This window comes from Argiope bruennichi, chromosome 5, assembly GCF_947563725.1.
Source record: "Argiope bruennichi chromosome 5, qqArgBrue1.1, whole genome shotgun sequence".
NCBI lineage: Eukaryota > Metazoa > Arthropoda > Arachnida > Araneae > Araneidae > Argiope > Argiope bruennichi.
Genome location: NC_079155.1, coordinates 89633571 through 89647843, shown reverse-complemented (window position 1 = coordinate 89647843; position 14273 = coordinate 89633571). Strand labels below are relative to the sequence as shown.

Here is a 14273-nt window from a genome sequence, read left to right as displayed (position 1 = left end):
TCGTTTTTTTTTTTTTTTGTTTTTTTTTTGTCACATTAAGTTATGTGACTACGTTCGGAATGAATTTTGTTTTAAAAGTTATCTTCTTCCACTTTTACATAAAATCGATTGAAACAACGCCTATGAAACAAAAATATAACAGTTAAAAGTCAGAAATGTTTTAGAAATTCGGGAGGGTTGAAAAATGATATAAATCAAAATTCTTCTAGCTTCAAAGTTTATCAAATGACTTTTTCAAGATTATAAAAATAAGAAACACACCACTTAATTTCTGAAAATGAAATAAGTTGTATTTTTCTGTCCATTTTTTACACTCTGGAGTTCAACTGATAAATGGCACAAAATTTTATTTATTTATTCTGTGGTTCAAGAGCTACAGCATATTGAAAAAACATACCAAATATTTCACAAATATACTGCGGATTTTATTTTTGAGGTTTTCAGTAAGATGATTATATCAAAATACAGAATTTGTGAAAATGACATTAAAATGTTTTTAACGAAACAAATAGTTTGTTCAGAAAAATGAAGGAACAAAAGCTCTCACAGATGCACAAATTCCCAGCGCGAATTAAATTCTGTCTAAAAACAATAAACGATCTCAGCATTCAACCACCACATGGGTAAGTAGAGTAGCGCTTCGAAATTTCTGTTAGAAAATGGCGGACAGATTGTTGATGACTGAAGGACGAAATATAAGGTAACATAGGAAACAAAGGGAACTTCTCTAATGCGAGAAAGGTATCCTGTTATCATCCCAGAGATATCCTGTGAATATCAAAATACCTCTAACAGAAGGTGTCCCGTTACTGCACGACAAGACTCGATCAATCACATGTAATTTGGTGCAGGCTGCACGTAATATGGTACAGCGTTTCCGATGAGATGTATAGGAACACCTGCCCTACGGCCCATATATCACACCAAGTGATAATCCTCTCTTACTGTTGTTGAAGAAACACCTGGGAGATTGCTATTTCAGAGCTGATACCGAAGTTCAGAAAACTAAACACTAACTTCACTAAAAATCTCTAACAATGTATCTTCTTCGTTGCAATTCGACAAACACTGGAAGACCTATTTCATTTAATTTTATGTTATTAAAACAATTTACGCTGATATAATAAAAATTCGGAAAGAAAGAAAAACATTTCATATAGTTAAAAAATAAAAATTGTCTTTCGTCCAAAAGAAAATCTACAATTAATTATCAAGTAAATTAAAGATTATGAAATGGAAACCAGTCACTGTGAAAGGACATTTTTTCCCCCGAATAAAACGTGCTAACGCCACGAGAATCATAGAATTGAAATATATATTTGTCAAAAAAGCACATGTTCTACCGCGTGTATAACCGGCACTGGAACAAATACCCAAGAATTCGAAGATATTTAATAACTTCTTATCGACTACTCAATCGGAAACTTTGAAGACAGCAATGAATGATTGTTTTAGCTTTCATTTCCTCTCTTCACGCTTAAATTGATATGAAGCGGAAAATTTAAAGTGAAAGTCTTCAAAGAAGCATTTCAAATGCACAATCCCGTGCAGCGGATAAAATTACAAAATTGCACACAATGAATCTCGGAAGTTAAAAAACAATGTAGGACAGCTGCACGTCAAGGGCGAAGTAACTTGAAACTCTCATCTCTCAGTTCACAGACACACAGGGGGGAAAAAAAGTTTGTACTGAAAATCGTTTGGTTTTTACAGATTAGTTTTTATTTCTTCAAATATGAAGTACGTCCAGAAATACAAACAAAAATTCAAAAGCAAAATTCTGATTAATTTTTATATATTTTCAGTGCGAACATCATTTTTGGTAATTATGTTTATATAAGTGACCACACACAAGGAAATCAGATAAATAAAAAGCGTTAAATAAATTCAGTCTGAAATATGCTCATATGAAGCAAAAAAAAAAAAAAAAATTGAATAAATAAATATCATTTTTTTTTTTATATATATAAATCGGTGAGAGAAAATAATATTTTTTTCCAAAATATACAGGGTGTTTATAAAGTCCCGGACCCATTTTGATGTTTAATAACTCATAAAATAATAAAGATAGATTTAAATTAATAACATAAATGGTTAAATAGACTCAAAAAGTTTCATGACCCTTGTCAATGAACTTCCACGTGTGCCCCCTTCGTCGCACGGAGAATATCAAGTCGATAGTCAATTTCAAGCCAGGTAGCGACAAGCATGTCGGCATCCACAGAGCCATTTGCGCACATTATGGCGATTAACAATGCCAGAAACATGAAAGGATGCTTCATCGGAGAACATTATGCTCTTCAGAAAATCAGCAGCATCTTCTATCCTCCTTAGCATATCTGTTGCAAAGGCCATCCTCCTAGGCCTATCGTTCGGTTCCAAAACTTGAACAATTTTAACTTTGTATGCACGCAGCCTTAATTTTTTCTTAATAACCTTGTACACCGTCGAAATTGGGATATCCAATTCTGTTGCCGCTGATCTCACAGATATTCAAGGATTGTGTAAAAATGTCTCTCTGACACGCTCAACATCAAAATCACTTGTGCAAGGACGTCTGGAACGTTTCTTATCTTCGATACTTCTCTATGAACCACGTTAAAATCTGTGCTTTCTCTTGTGGTGTATGCATTCTCCTTAATATCCGCTCGAATAAAACATCACATACAAAAGTACTACATACAACAAACACATCAAAAGTAAACATAACATTGCAATAGTTGCCAAAAACAAAAGAGAGAAAAATGCAATTAATAATCAGACAATATTTAGAAAAGTACAGATATTTAGACTGGAAAATGAAATTATCTGAAATTAACCACACGTGCAGACGATATTTACAAAAGTAAAAATATTCAAACCTGAAAAGGAAAATATATGAGTTATTCCATCAATAAATGCCATAAGTTTGTTTATATCTTTATTATTTTACGAGTTATTAAACATCAAAATGGGTCCGGGACTTTATAAACACCCTGTATAATCGATACGCTTGACTGTAATTTTAATAAAAGGAATTGTTTACAAAGTTTTTTTTTTTCTTTAATATGTGTAAAGTCATTTCATATTGATTTAAAGAATTTTAAGCATAATAAATATAATAATTGGATTTATTTAACTGAGCATAACTCCTTCGTCTATTTTAATGCACTTACATGTGTATTTATTATCGTGAACATAGAAAAAAATTAAGTTCAAAATATTATGGAAAATCGGAAGGAAAAGATAAAGGCAATCAAGGTGACATGCACAGACCAATCTTTTTTTAATTATTTTATGAATTTATTAAGTAATTTAATTTTCAAAGATGGTAGTTTCGAAATGATTGCTACAAATGGCATCAATGCACAACAGCATAAAATTATTTAGCGAAAAAAAGCAATTATTGATGTTACTCAAAATTATTTGGCAACATAATAAAAAGACAGCTTTTTTAACAATACATCACAAATAACATTCTTTTGTGGAAATATGTAAGGAAGTCGAATAAATAACTCTCCCTATTTTTTATTGATAATATCAATGCATAAAAAGTCAATATATTATAAAATATAACATATTATATACCACAATTTACTATTTGAAAACAATTCACATACTTTTCTGTTTCTTAAAACACTGCGTGGAAAATCAAGACAGCGTAGAAGACTCAATTCCGTATAAATAATGTCCATATAATTTTCAGACTATATTTCAATTCTTTTACAAAAACCTAATTATCTTGGCATCATACTGCGTTTTAAAAGGATGCCATTCACCAGTCATTAAAATCATCGGAAGAAGGGGGGGGGGGGGGGGTGAATAGAAAATTTTCATACTGCATCCCTCTCTTGGCACAAATTTAAGCGGGCATTTCCCCAAACTAGAGAGTGATTGAAATATGGAATAGTCTAGGTTCTCTTTGCATGGATGTCGGGTATAGTAAGAAAAAGTCTTAAATGTTTTAAGTTAGGATTAAAGCGGCAATTATAGAAGAAATATTTTTACTTGAAAAAAAGGTTGTAAATCCCAGATATAAATGATAAAAAATGATTACAGATAACATTAACTCTTTGGGTACATTTGACGTATCAGAACGTTCTGTATTTAAATTTATGCTTCTTTTTTTTGTTGTTATTTTAATTAATTTAAGTTATTTCAATATCATGTAGCAGTATATATTCTGAATAATAAGAAAAAAATGATTTCTTACGTAAAAGCTATTGCCTTCACATGTTCAAAAAATTAAATGCGCTTCAAATACAAAAGTCATTTGAAATAAATGTGTAGTCAAAGGGTTAATAAACTTGTGTAGTTCTTTTCTGTTGGCAATCGAGTATTCCAGTAGGCTTTGTTTTATCTTTCACGGTCTTAGTCTTTCTTTTGGAAATTAAAATTTATTTTTAAAAAAATTAAACTGACCAGAATAAATCCATGAGAATGACAAAGGGTCAACATATATGATTTACACGTCATATTGAAAAAGAAAATATGTTTGTTCTAAAAACAGAATGGACCAAAATAGCTATAGCTGTCATAAAGAAGACAGCAACATTTGTCAAACAGTTCATAAATTGACGCATGTTTATAAAATATGCCTCAATTTAGCGAAAATTGTAGATTGATTCACTTTGATCCCAACGCCTCGTGTTCTACACTATAAGAATGACACCAATCAACAAAAATTACAGAGGAAAAAGTAGGCCTTTAATATACGACTCATGAAAGTTACTACTGTCTGTTTTCAGATATCGAGACTTATACTTGACACACTCTAATTCAATGTTACTAAAATAAGGGTGAAACGAAATATATCAGAAGAGATGTTTACTTTTAATCAAACAATCTATTGAATCATTACACAAGTTTCCAATAAAAACACAAAAAAACTGAATCGAGCAGACTGAAAATCAACAATGGAAAAGAGTAGGAAAAAGGGGAAGAAGAAAAAACGCGACTAGAACTCTAGAGAAGCTTTCTTCATACTCTCTTCTCATCACTCCTTTGCGAAATAAAATCGACCAAAAGAAGTCGGAACGTGTTTCTGAAACGAACAGTAACTACTTAAACATTTACCAAGATAAGAATGCTTACGAAACTAATAAAAACCATTTATTGAAGATTGTTTTTAAAAAATAAACAGCAATGGGGGAAATGATATCAACAAATATTTCGCTGAACTACAAACAAAGAATATTCCATATTACAAGCTTTACTATCCGTAAGTTAATTATAAGTTAACAACTTGATGAGAAAGATATGGATAATTTCATTTTGAAAAGAACATGAAACACTATTTTTATAAACGATTGAATATAACCATTAAAACGTGAATCAATTAATTTAACTAGATAATAACTAAAAATTTAATAAATATTATTTTTTTAATCAAGACAAGAACGTCGTTCAAAATGGTTTAAAACAATAAAACACTTATTTTGGCAGTAATTGACGAAAAAATGTTCTTTTTTTTTATCATTGTTTAATTAAAGTCATAAAAATTTCATATATTAGATAAGAATATTATTCAAATATTCTGAACTTTAATTTAAGACGTTATTCAAAGAAAGATATAAGGACAAAATGAAAAACATATTTAAATAAACAATTATTTCATTATTTCTGAATTTTTATTTTAGCTATTTAAAAATCAGAACGACGTAAATGTACATAAAATTATATACGCATGTACTACTTTTACATTTTTTTTTTTTTTTTTTTTTTTACTACTCAGCAGTACATCAAAAATTAAGATGGATTTTCTAAATGCATTGAAGATTCGAGAAAGGATTCTTCAGAAACTAAATTTAATCATAAAAAAAGAAAAACCATAGTGTTTTTTTTTAATCTGAACTACTTACTGACATACACAAATAAATCCAATCTGAATATTTAATTCAAAACGAAGAGAAAGAACTAAAAATCAGAACTGCCGTGGGATATCCACAATAACTGATTATATTGTATGTAACAAAAGTTGGAAACTTAAAATAAATTTCTTTTCTTTTAAAAATACACATAGTTATTTATTACATACAAATTTTAATTTGGGGTACAAAGTTAAAATTGGGAAGAACCTCGAATAATCCAGAACGTCAGATAAAGTTTCTTAAGCAAGATGGAAAAGTTCATATTTTAAGCTACCGCGATTCTCAAATATCTCACATTTTAGGCCAAGCGGGAAAAGACTGGTGCATTTTCTGGTTCAAAACATGCTTACAAATACTACATAAGACTTAAACTCGAGTTATATTTATAACTTTAAAAAAAAAATTATTATTTTTATTTTCCAAATTATACTTCCATTTCATCTAACGAAAATGAGCATTTTATTTTCTCCCTACTTTCATTCTTTTTCTTTTCGTCTACATTTCACTTTTTTATTTCAAAGAGGGGAAAAAAGAATTTTTTCTCCCTCTTGAGCAAATGAATTTGAAAAAAGAACAGGAGGACTGCATCGTTAAAATTACTCATCTTAACTAAGTGCCACGGCAAGGCAACGGAATGAGGGCTGGCAGTTATTCAAGATTCGTGAGCGTCTGAAATGAATCGTTTTCCTCGTTTGAATTTTAATAGTTAAAACCTGACTAGGGACAATTCGGAATATGAATAACTATTAGAAGTATTCAACACAAAATTGTCCTGAAGTGTCGGGATAACTAAAATGAAATCGGACGATTCAAAGCCAATGAATAGATGGCAACAAAATTTCAATTTTCGAAACTTCAGCAACATCAATCAATCAGCATATCTCACAAATAGAAGTGAACGGCAGTTGCAAATAAATAGACATAGAGGAAAGATATCATTGTTTAATTACTGTAACAAAAATCGATGCATTAGGTAGAAATCTAACGACTCAAAATTTTATCAAAAGCTGAGATTCATACCATTTGATACACTGGAATGTTGGTACTTGTCAAAAGGATTTAATACTTTAGGATACTTTAATTCCGTCGTTTAAAAATGTGTTTCATATTCGTAAAAGTGTTTACAGAAAGTCTCAGTGTTTTTATAAATTCCGGGCCGTTATGCACTCATTTATGTTACAGTTATCAATGAATGATATATTTCCTCTATGTCGATTCATTTGCAACTGTCGCTCGTTTTAAAAAAAAATCTAAAATTTCTTATATTTATCTCGTGTTTTCTATAATGAATTTCCGTGTGCAATATGCCAAACTAAATAAATTCTTTATGATTTAAAGTGGTGAAAATTTGGCTGATATTTGAACTGCTGTGTTTTAACAGCCTCTGCAATTGTTTAAGAGATTGCTCGTAAAATCTGTCGATTTTTTTCATAGATATTTTAGTTATGCACCTGAAATTCAAAATCAATTATAAATCACACCCTGTGAGATCCATCTGGAAGTGAAAGCTTATTTTGTTTCGCGAAATGTAAATATACATGTCTAGAAATCCATTCAAGCTATTCTTCGATGTAGCTCTAAAAACTCTGAAATGGGGGGGGGGGGGGGAAGGACATCAAAAAGATGTTTAAAATAATAGCGACAACGTGAAAAATTAGAAACCAGCGCTCTTTCAATATCTTCCTGTCTCTCCCCTCCATTCTAACCTCTCTTGATTCTTTTTTTCTTTCATTTTATTTTTTAATCAACTCATTTTAGCATTCATACAAAGAAAACACATCTTATAATCTATACTACTAAACAGCACTGCTAATCATTATTTAAACTTTCCTTCATTCCTCTAATTATAAATCATTACACACATAACATAAAAACGAGAATTCTTCTAGGACAAAAGTATTTCAAAATAGTGGTCATGTTTTAGATGGGAACGATGAAAATTAATAAGCATTAAAATGTGTTCTTTCAGTAGCAATAAATATCCATAAGGTTTTAACAACTCGGGTTGAAATAAAAATTTTGATTCATTACAGATTAAAACTATTATCATTATTATTATTTTATTGTCTACTTCATCATCATTCTTTAAAGAGTAGTATCTAAATTAAAAATTAAATATCCATTCTAATTAACTACTATTTATAAGGTGTTTCATTCTTTATCAGTTACGCCATTTTTTTTAATCGAAAACCTTTTATTATTTTGTTGCGCCCGTTGCGTTTTATTATTTTGTTTGTACTCAAACATGAAAGATAAAAAAAAAAATGAAATTTTATACAGTTTAAATACTATTAATGTATTCCATTATGACTTTTAACCCTCCGCATACATGTTTGACATAAGTATCGAACTGCTGTATTTTTAATTTTAAATCTGCAATCAAGAATTATGTATTAATTCATTTAAAATGCAAAAATCAGATACGCTTCAATATCTCAATCGCCCTTTATATAATTTTAAGAATTGAAATAGTAGTAAATATCGCAAATAGGATGTGTTAGCTAATTTAGAAGTAAATTCGTAGGTCAAGAAGTTAATTAGAGGGGGAAAAAATAGATTTGATAAAACATAACAAGAAATTAGTTTTTACAGCTCATTTTTTATAGCCATATCAGAGTTGTGACAATTACGGCCCTTACTAGCTGAATAAAAACAGGGCATTAAAAAAAATGAGATAAGCAGTAAATAAGGATCGCATAAAAACCAGTCATTAATCAACAATTAAAAACAAAATTGCAGACAGAGCTTGCAAACAAGGAAACCACATTATCGACATAAAATCACCAGATGCCATCTTAGACACAAGGACTCGTAATTTTCATAAACCCAATATAGTGACTGTTGAGTGATAGCGGCTGAGTCATCAGTGACCCTACACCCTACACCGATTTACATTTCCCGTTTGCATGGTATACGCCAATTCAGTTCAGACAACCCACTAGGATTCAGCAAGCGTGAAAGGCCGTTGTCCCAAAAGTGATGCCTTATTACCAATTTTGAGATTCATGTGGTCTATACTCCAAAAGTATGTCATTTTCTTTCCCCTCTAAACAGGGGCTTTTAAAAATCAAGATAATTCCTTTAATAAATTTCCTCGTTTATAAAAGAAATTAGTAAAATATAAATAAATAAAAAACAGAAAAATGAAAGAAACACCGAATTATTTGTTGATTCATACCACTAAACAAATAATTACATAGCAATTTTTCGATTTATATGTATATATATTGTTATCGACAAGTTTATATAGATACCAAAAAAGCGAATAGCTCCTTTTCATAATTACTTTATTAAAACGGACAGGTTTTTTTTTTAATAACAATTTCTTGGGCAGTAGGAAGTATGCTTCCCACCAAATTTATCAATCTTTGTATGAAATTATGAAGATTGGCATAAGTTCTGACAAATTTTTTTAGAAAGACAGAAACTTAGATGTTTCAGTTCTTTATCTTACACAAAATAATGTGTCTTGATTTGTTACTTAATTATTAATTAAATTAAATTTATCTAATCAGCTAAATGAATCCCTTTTCTTATTCTAATTTCAAGCCTAAAAATATTTTAACATAATATGACTAGAAAAAAAATGGCTTTAAAGGATTACAACATCGATCGTTCAAATCTTATTTATGAGTTAATTTAAAATAACTCGAAAACAACTCTGATCGTTCAAATCTAATTTTTGAGTTAATTAAAATAATATTTTTCAAAAAAAATTTAAGTATATCATTATATTAAAAACAAATAATAGAAAAATTTGGGACATTTTATTTTCGTTTGGGATCGCCTTTACAATTCACTCTAAAAATCGGAATTACTTTAACTAATTTAAAATATCTGTAAATTTATCTGTACGCGAAACATCAAATTTTTTATAGTGAATCCTTTCTATTTCTTGAAACCAATTATGTACCATCTTTGAAAAAACGCCTGTTGCATACATATAGCCAGACGTCCTAAATGAGCCGCTCCGAATTGTGCCGACTTTTACTTGTAAGAAAATATATCATTTAAAAAAATATCAATTAGATTTAAACTTAAAAAATAAAAATTACATTTAAAAATGATTAGCTAAATTCAAATTTTATGAAAAATCTGAAAAATTTTCCTCAAATTCCTATGGCACCAACTCAACCTAGAAGAAAAATCAAATAAATAAATAGCAAATTTATTATTCTGCTACTTTATTGCAACTTTTTTTTTTTTCAAAATACTAGAAAATTTCATTGTATTTGAAAATTTTATAACTGGAAAAGTTCAGAAATTCTGGTCACTTTAGCTCAACATCAAATAAGGCCAGATTGTCAAAAAAAAAAAAAAAAAAAAAAAGTCCTAAATTTGGGTCAGATTTTATAACTATCAAATTGCTTTGATCTTTAAAATGTTTATAAAAAACCTGATCACCATACATTGGAAATCACTTATTTTCGTATAACAAAATCGGGAAGAAAACGTGCAACAGGCTTGGATTTCAAAATAAACTTTTCAATGGGAACAATCCGATTACAACCAGAATGTGCGCTAAAAGCCTAAAGAATATCTTTAAAAGAGATATAGGAAAAAAAATCCTAGTACTTTTTTTTATCGCTCATTATAAAAAATACACATTTTATGGCAAATTTATTTACTCATATATCAATATTAGCTTCAAAATGCTCATTTCTGGAGAGCCTGAAAAAAGCAGAACAGCAAATGAGCCAAAGACGGAAGATTGCAGCAATCAATTCACGGTGCGATTAAATTTGATGATGATAAATTACCAGAGCAAAGTGGATTTTTCAGTTAGATTGATGGTTGAAGCATTATTTTCAAATCAAAATATGACGTTTATCTGAAATTATGAAGGCGCAATTTTAAGATCGATGCCTTAAACTTTTTACAAAGACAGCCGATGTCTCTTCAAAATCAGATGTAGATTTTTTTTTTCCAAGAATACATTGTAAAAAAATTCTAAACAATAAGTTATTTACTGAATAGCCTGAAGGTGAAGTTCACATTTGACTGTCGTTCGAATTTCAGACATGTCAAGATATAATTTTCATAAATCAACCGTCATTTGAAACGAATTTCTCAAGCATAGAGAATTTTGTAAAAAAAATCGCAACAGGTGTTATTTTTTTTTTCTCCTTTCCATTCATGTTTTAAAAAGATATGCTGCGTAAATAACATCCTATTAAAAAAATATGTTAAGCATTCTGTATGAAACGAATTTTCTTTTAAACATATGCATCAATTGATTTCTTTAAATATGCCCTCCCCATTTATTCTACAACTGAGTTTTCAACTTTATTAAATCAATGATTAACTATACCACTGATTTCAGACTGAAAAAATATAAAATTCAAATTATTTATTAAACTCAATCAAAACACGAAATAATTTATCTCTGCTAATAATAAAGATGAATGTCTGTCTGTCTTCCTCTTTACATATTTTGGCGTTCTACAGATCAAACCATTTGATTTAGGGCTACTAAATTAGACGCATATACTTTGAAAAATGGAAACGTGTACCGTAATGCATTTTTTTTTAATTATGCAAATTTTGATTTTTTCGGTGATAACTTCCCAAAATATAACACAAAAATAATTCTCGAATTGCTTTAACCCTTTTAAAAATTATATTGATTTGAAAATACGTAGATTTCCCGTCATACTTAAAGGGGTTAAAATTGGAAATAAAATATTTCAATGATACCAGTTTATTTCCCGTATAATATGTATATCTTTGATTAATATTTTAAAAAATCTATTAAGTCTATTTTTCAACATTATGTTTGATTGCTTAAATGGTACTCCAATCACTGCTTACTAATACTTAGTTTTAAACACTGCTGCTCTTTCCAATGATATATTTAAATGTGATATATTTCCTGCGATATATTTAAAGCTTTAGACAAGTAAATGCATAGCAAAATAAAGAGAACCTTGTACGTTTTCTTTAAAAAATAAAAAAAATGTAGGTCTAGTAATATTGGAAGCCTAAAAATATTTTGCAAAGAAAGCCATTAAAAAAACGTTAAACAAAATATTTAATTAAAAGTTTTAGCAACCAAACTTGTCAAACTGGTCACTAAAAGCGGCTAGTATCTAATATTTTTACGCTGAGCTAAATGTTACAAATATTATCAGTTTCATTTACAAAGTAAAATTAACCGAGTTTGAGAGAGAAAAAAAAGTGAGGAAAAACCTTTTATTCTGAATATCTATTAGAAAACAACACACCTTATTTAGTATCGCTCTTGTAACTTACACTGTATGGACACCATATCTGATTTAGTTTAGTTAAATGACACAAATGATAAATTTTGCGGGAGATACTCATCAAACATCAAATCCGATGTTCCTCTGCTTAACGTAAGCAAACACTAAAGTCAGAACTATTTTCGGAAAATGAATCGTATTACTTAATTTGATACAGGGAAATATACTTCAAAAATCTACCTTATGTATTTCTTTCAAATCACATCTTGTTTATAGTTTGATTATTTTATCTTGTGTTCTCTAGCCATCTTCCTTCCAATTCTGAAAAAATCATTCACATCATCATTTGCATCATTGAATCATTCATTTGCAATCTCTCACATTATGAAATGCATGCACAAATAAATCTTCATGTTAATCATTAAAGAAAAAGTCATAAGCAAAATATTTAACGTCAATATTTTGATGAATTTCAGTTTTTGAACAAAATGCATAATTGACCGTCTTCACCGCACGACGAAGTTAAAGACAAAATGAACTATAAGCATCAATATCCGCAAACAAGCAAAGGAAATAAATTGAATTATACAATTTTTAAAAAATCAAATCTTAAAATGAGGAAAATAGGAAATTTTGGCGAAACTGAATTTTTATACCTGGTATTTTACGTTATATATAGAAATATCTTGAAAAAACAAAACTTCTACTACAGATACAATTAGAAAAGAAAAGAAGAAAACATGCTAAATTAGGATCCGTTCATGATCAAATTCTTATATCAACACATTGAAAAAAAACAATAAGCATTTGTTAAGCAGGCGGAATTCGATTATCATAATAAAATCATCTAAACAAGACAGAAATCTGAAAGAATTGATCTTTTGTGGCACGAGAAGAACCATTAAACTTCAAAAACGTGCGAGCACTAGAAATCCAAAATATGTATAAACATTTGGATAAAGATATTGATAATTTATCATCTGTTCAAACTTTTCTCTTTGCTTAATAAATGCTTCTTTCTATAAAAGACTATATGTATCTCTTATGAACAGTATCGATCATATCACTACATGCAGACTATTTTTTTTTTTTCCCCTTTTGCCACTGGTAAAAAAATGCTTCTCTCACAACAAAACAGAAAATTTAAGAGAGCAATATCTAATATTCGGTTAACAATAATACTGTGATTATAATACACTATTGCTTTTTAATTTTAACAATTACTATAACTTAAATAAGAACTATTAATGTGAGGTATAAAACAAATCATAAAATAAGAAAAATAAATTGAAATCTGCTATCTCAAATTTCAAGTTATCATGTGAGAACATAATTTCTTTTAAGTCAAGTGGTATCAACCCGACATCATGTTCTCGCATAACTCATATTTCGCAATTACCAATTTTTAAAAAAGCGATGGTTTTTGAACATCTCAACATCAATCGAGTTCTAATTTTTTTTTTTTTTTCTCGTGAAAACCCAGTTTAAATCGGTTTCAAACAATCAAGTGACTATCAGATTATGCATGCGTCGATATTCAGAAAACGATTGGTTTTTCTTTTTCATCTCAAAATCGTTCGAGCTCCAAAACATTTTTTGCCAGCTGGAAATTGAAATTTTAATATAAATTTCAAAATTTTAGAAATTTTAAATGAAAATTTCTAAAAATTATATAACATTCGATACCTCCCCTCGTTGTTTCGCGTTCCTTCCCATTTTCTTCTGTGTGCTTCTTCGAGGGATAACTTTTTATGACCCTGCATTTTATTGACCGGACAGGAGAATCAGGTACATGGCGGACATTCGCACCAAGTTGTAAATTTTTGTTGGCGATAAGTCGCCAAATGTGACAACCTTCTTATCATTTTCATACCTAAATATTTACTCCGATTGATACCGATTCAGCCCTTTTTTTAACGCTTATGATCCTATTCTCCTAGAAATGTCATTAATGATCTCTTACGGTAAAACTTTAAATGCTTGCAATAGCTATTTTTTCAAACATTTTAGTCTTGCACATCGAGCATCGCGTCAATTTAACATTTATCAAAAAAATAAACTAATCAAGAATAATTAGCACAACTGTCTATTCTAACTGAAAAAAGATAATTAAGAGAGCGGTACTGTACAAATCAACAAAATAAATTCTTATAGTATAATTAACAAAGGATAGAAATTGTATGTAAAAAAAATGTTAAAAAATTACAACTTATCGTAATTC

General features: G+C 29.2%; 1 protein-coding gene across 4 annotated transcripts in view; it reads right to left on the bottom strand.

Moving 5' to 3' along the window:
• Window positions 1–14273, bottom strand: part of LOC129969590 (pleckstrin homology-like domain family B member 1) — a 136743-nt gene that overhangs the window by 102102 nt on the left and 20368 nt on the right. The window contains exon 2 of one of the 4 annotated variants that reach the window (XM_056084226.1): window positions 12293–12373. The exons of the other annotated variants lie outside the window; for them this stretch is intronic. The gene's annotated coding sequence lies outside the window, so the exon portion shown is untranslated. The remainder of the gene's footprint in view (window positions 1–12292; window positions 12374–14273) is intronic. 4 annotated transcript variants of the gene reach the window in all.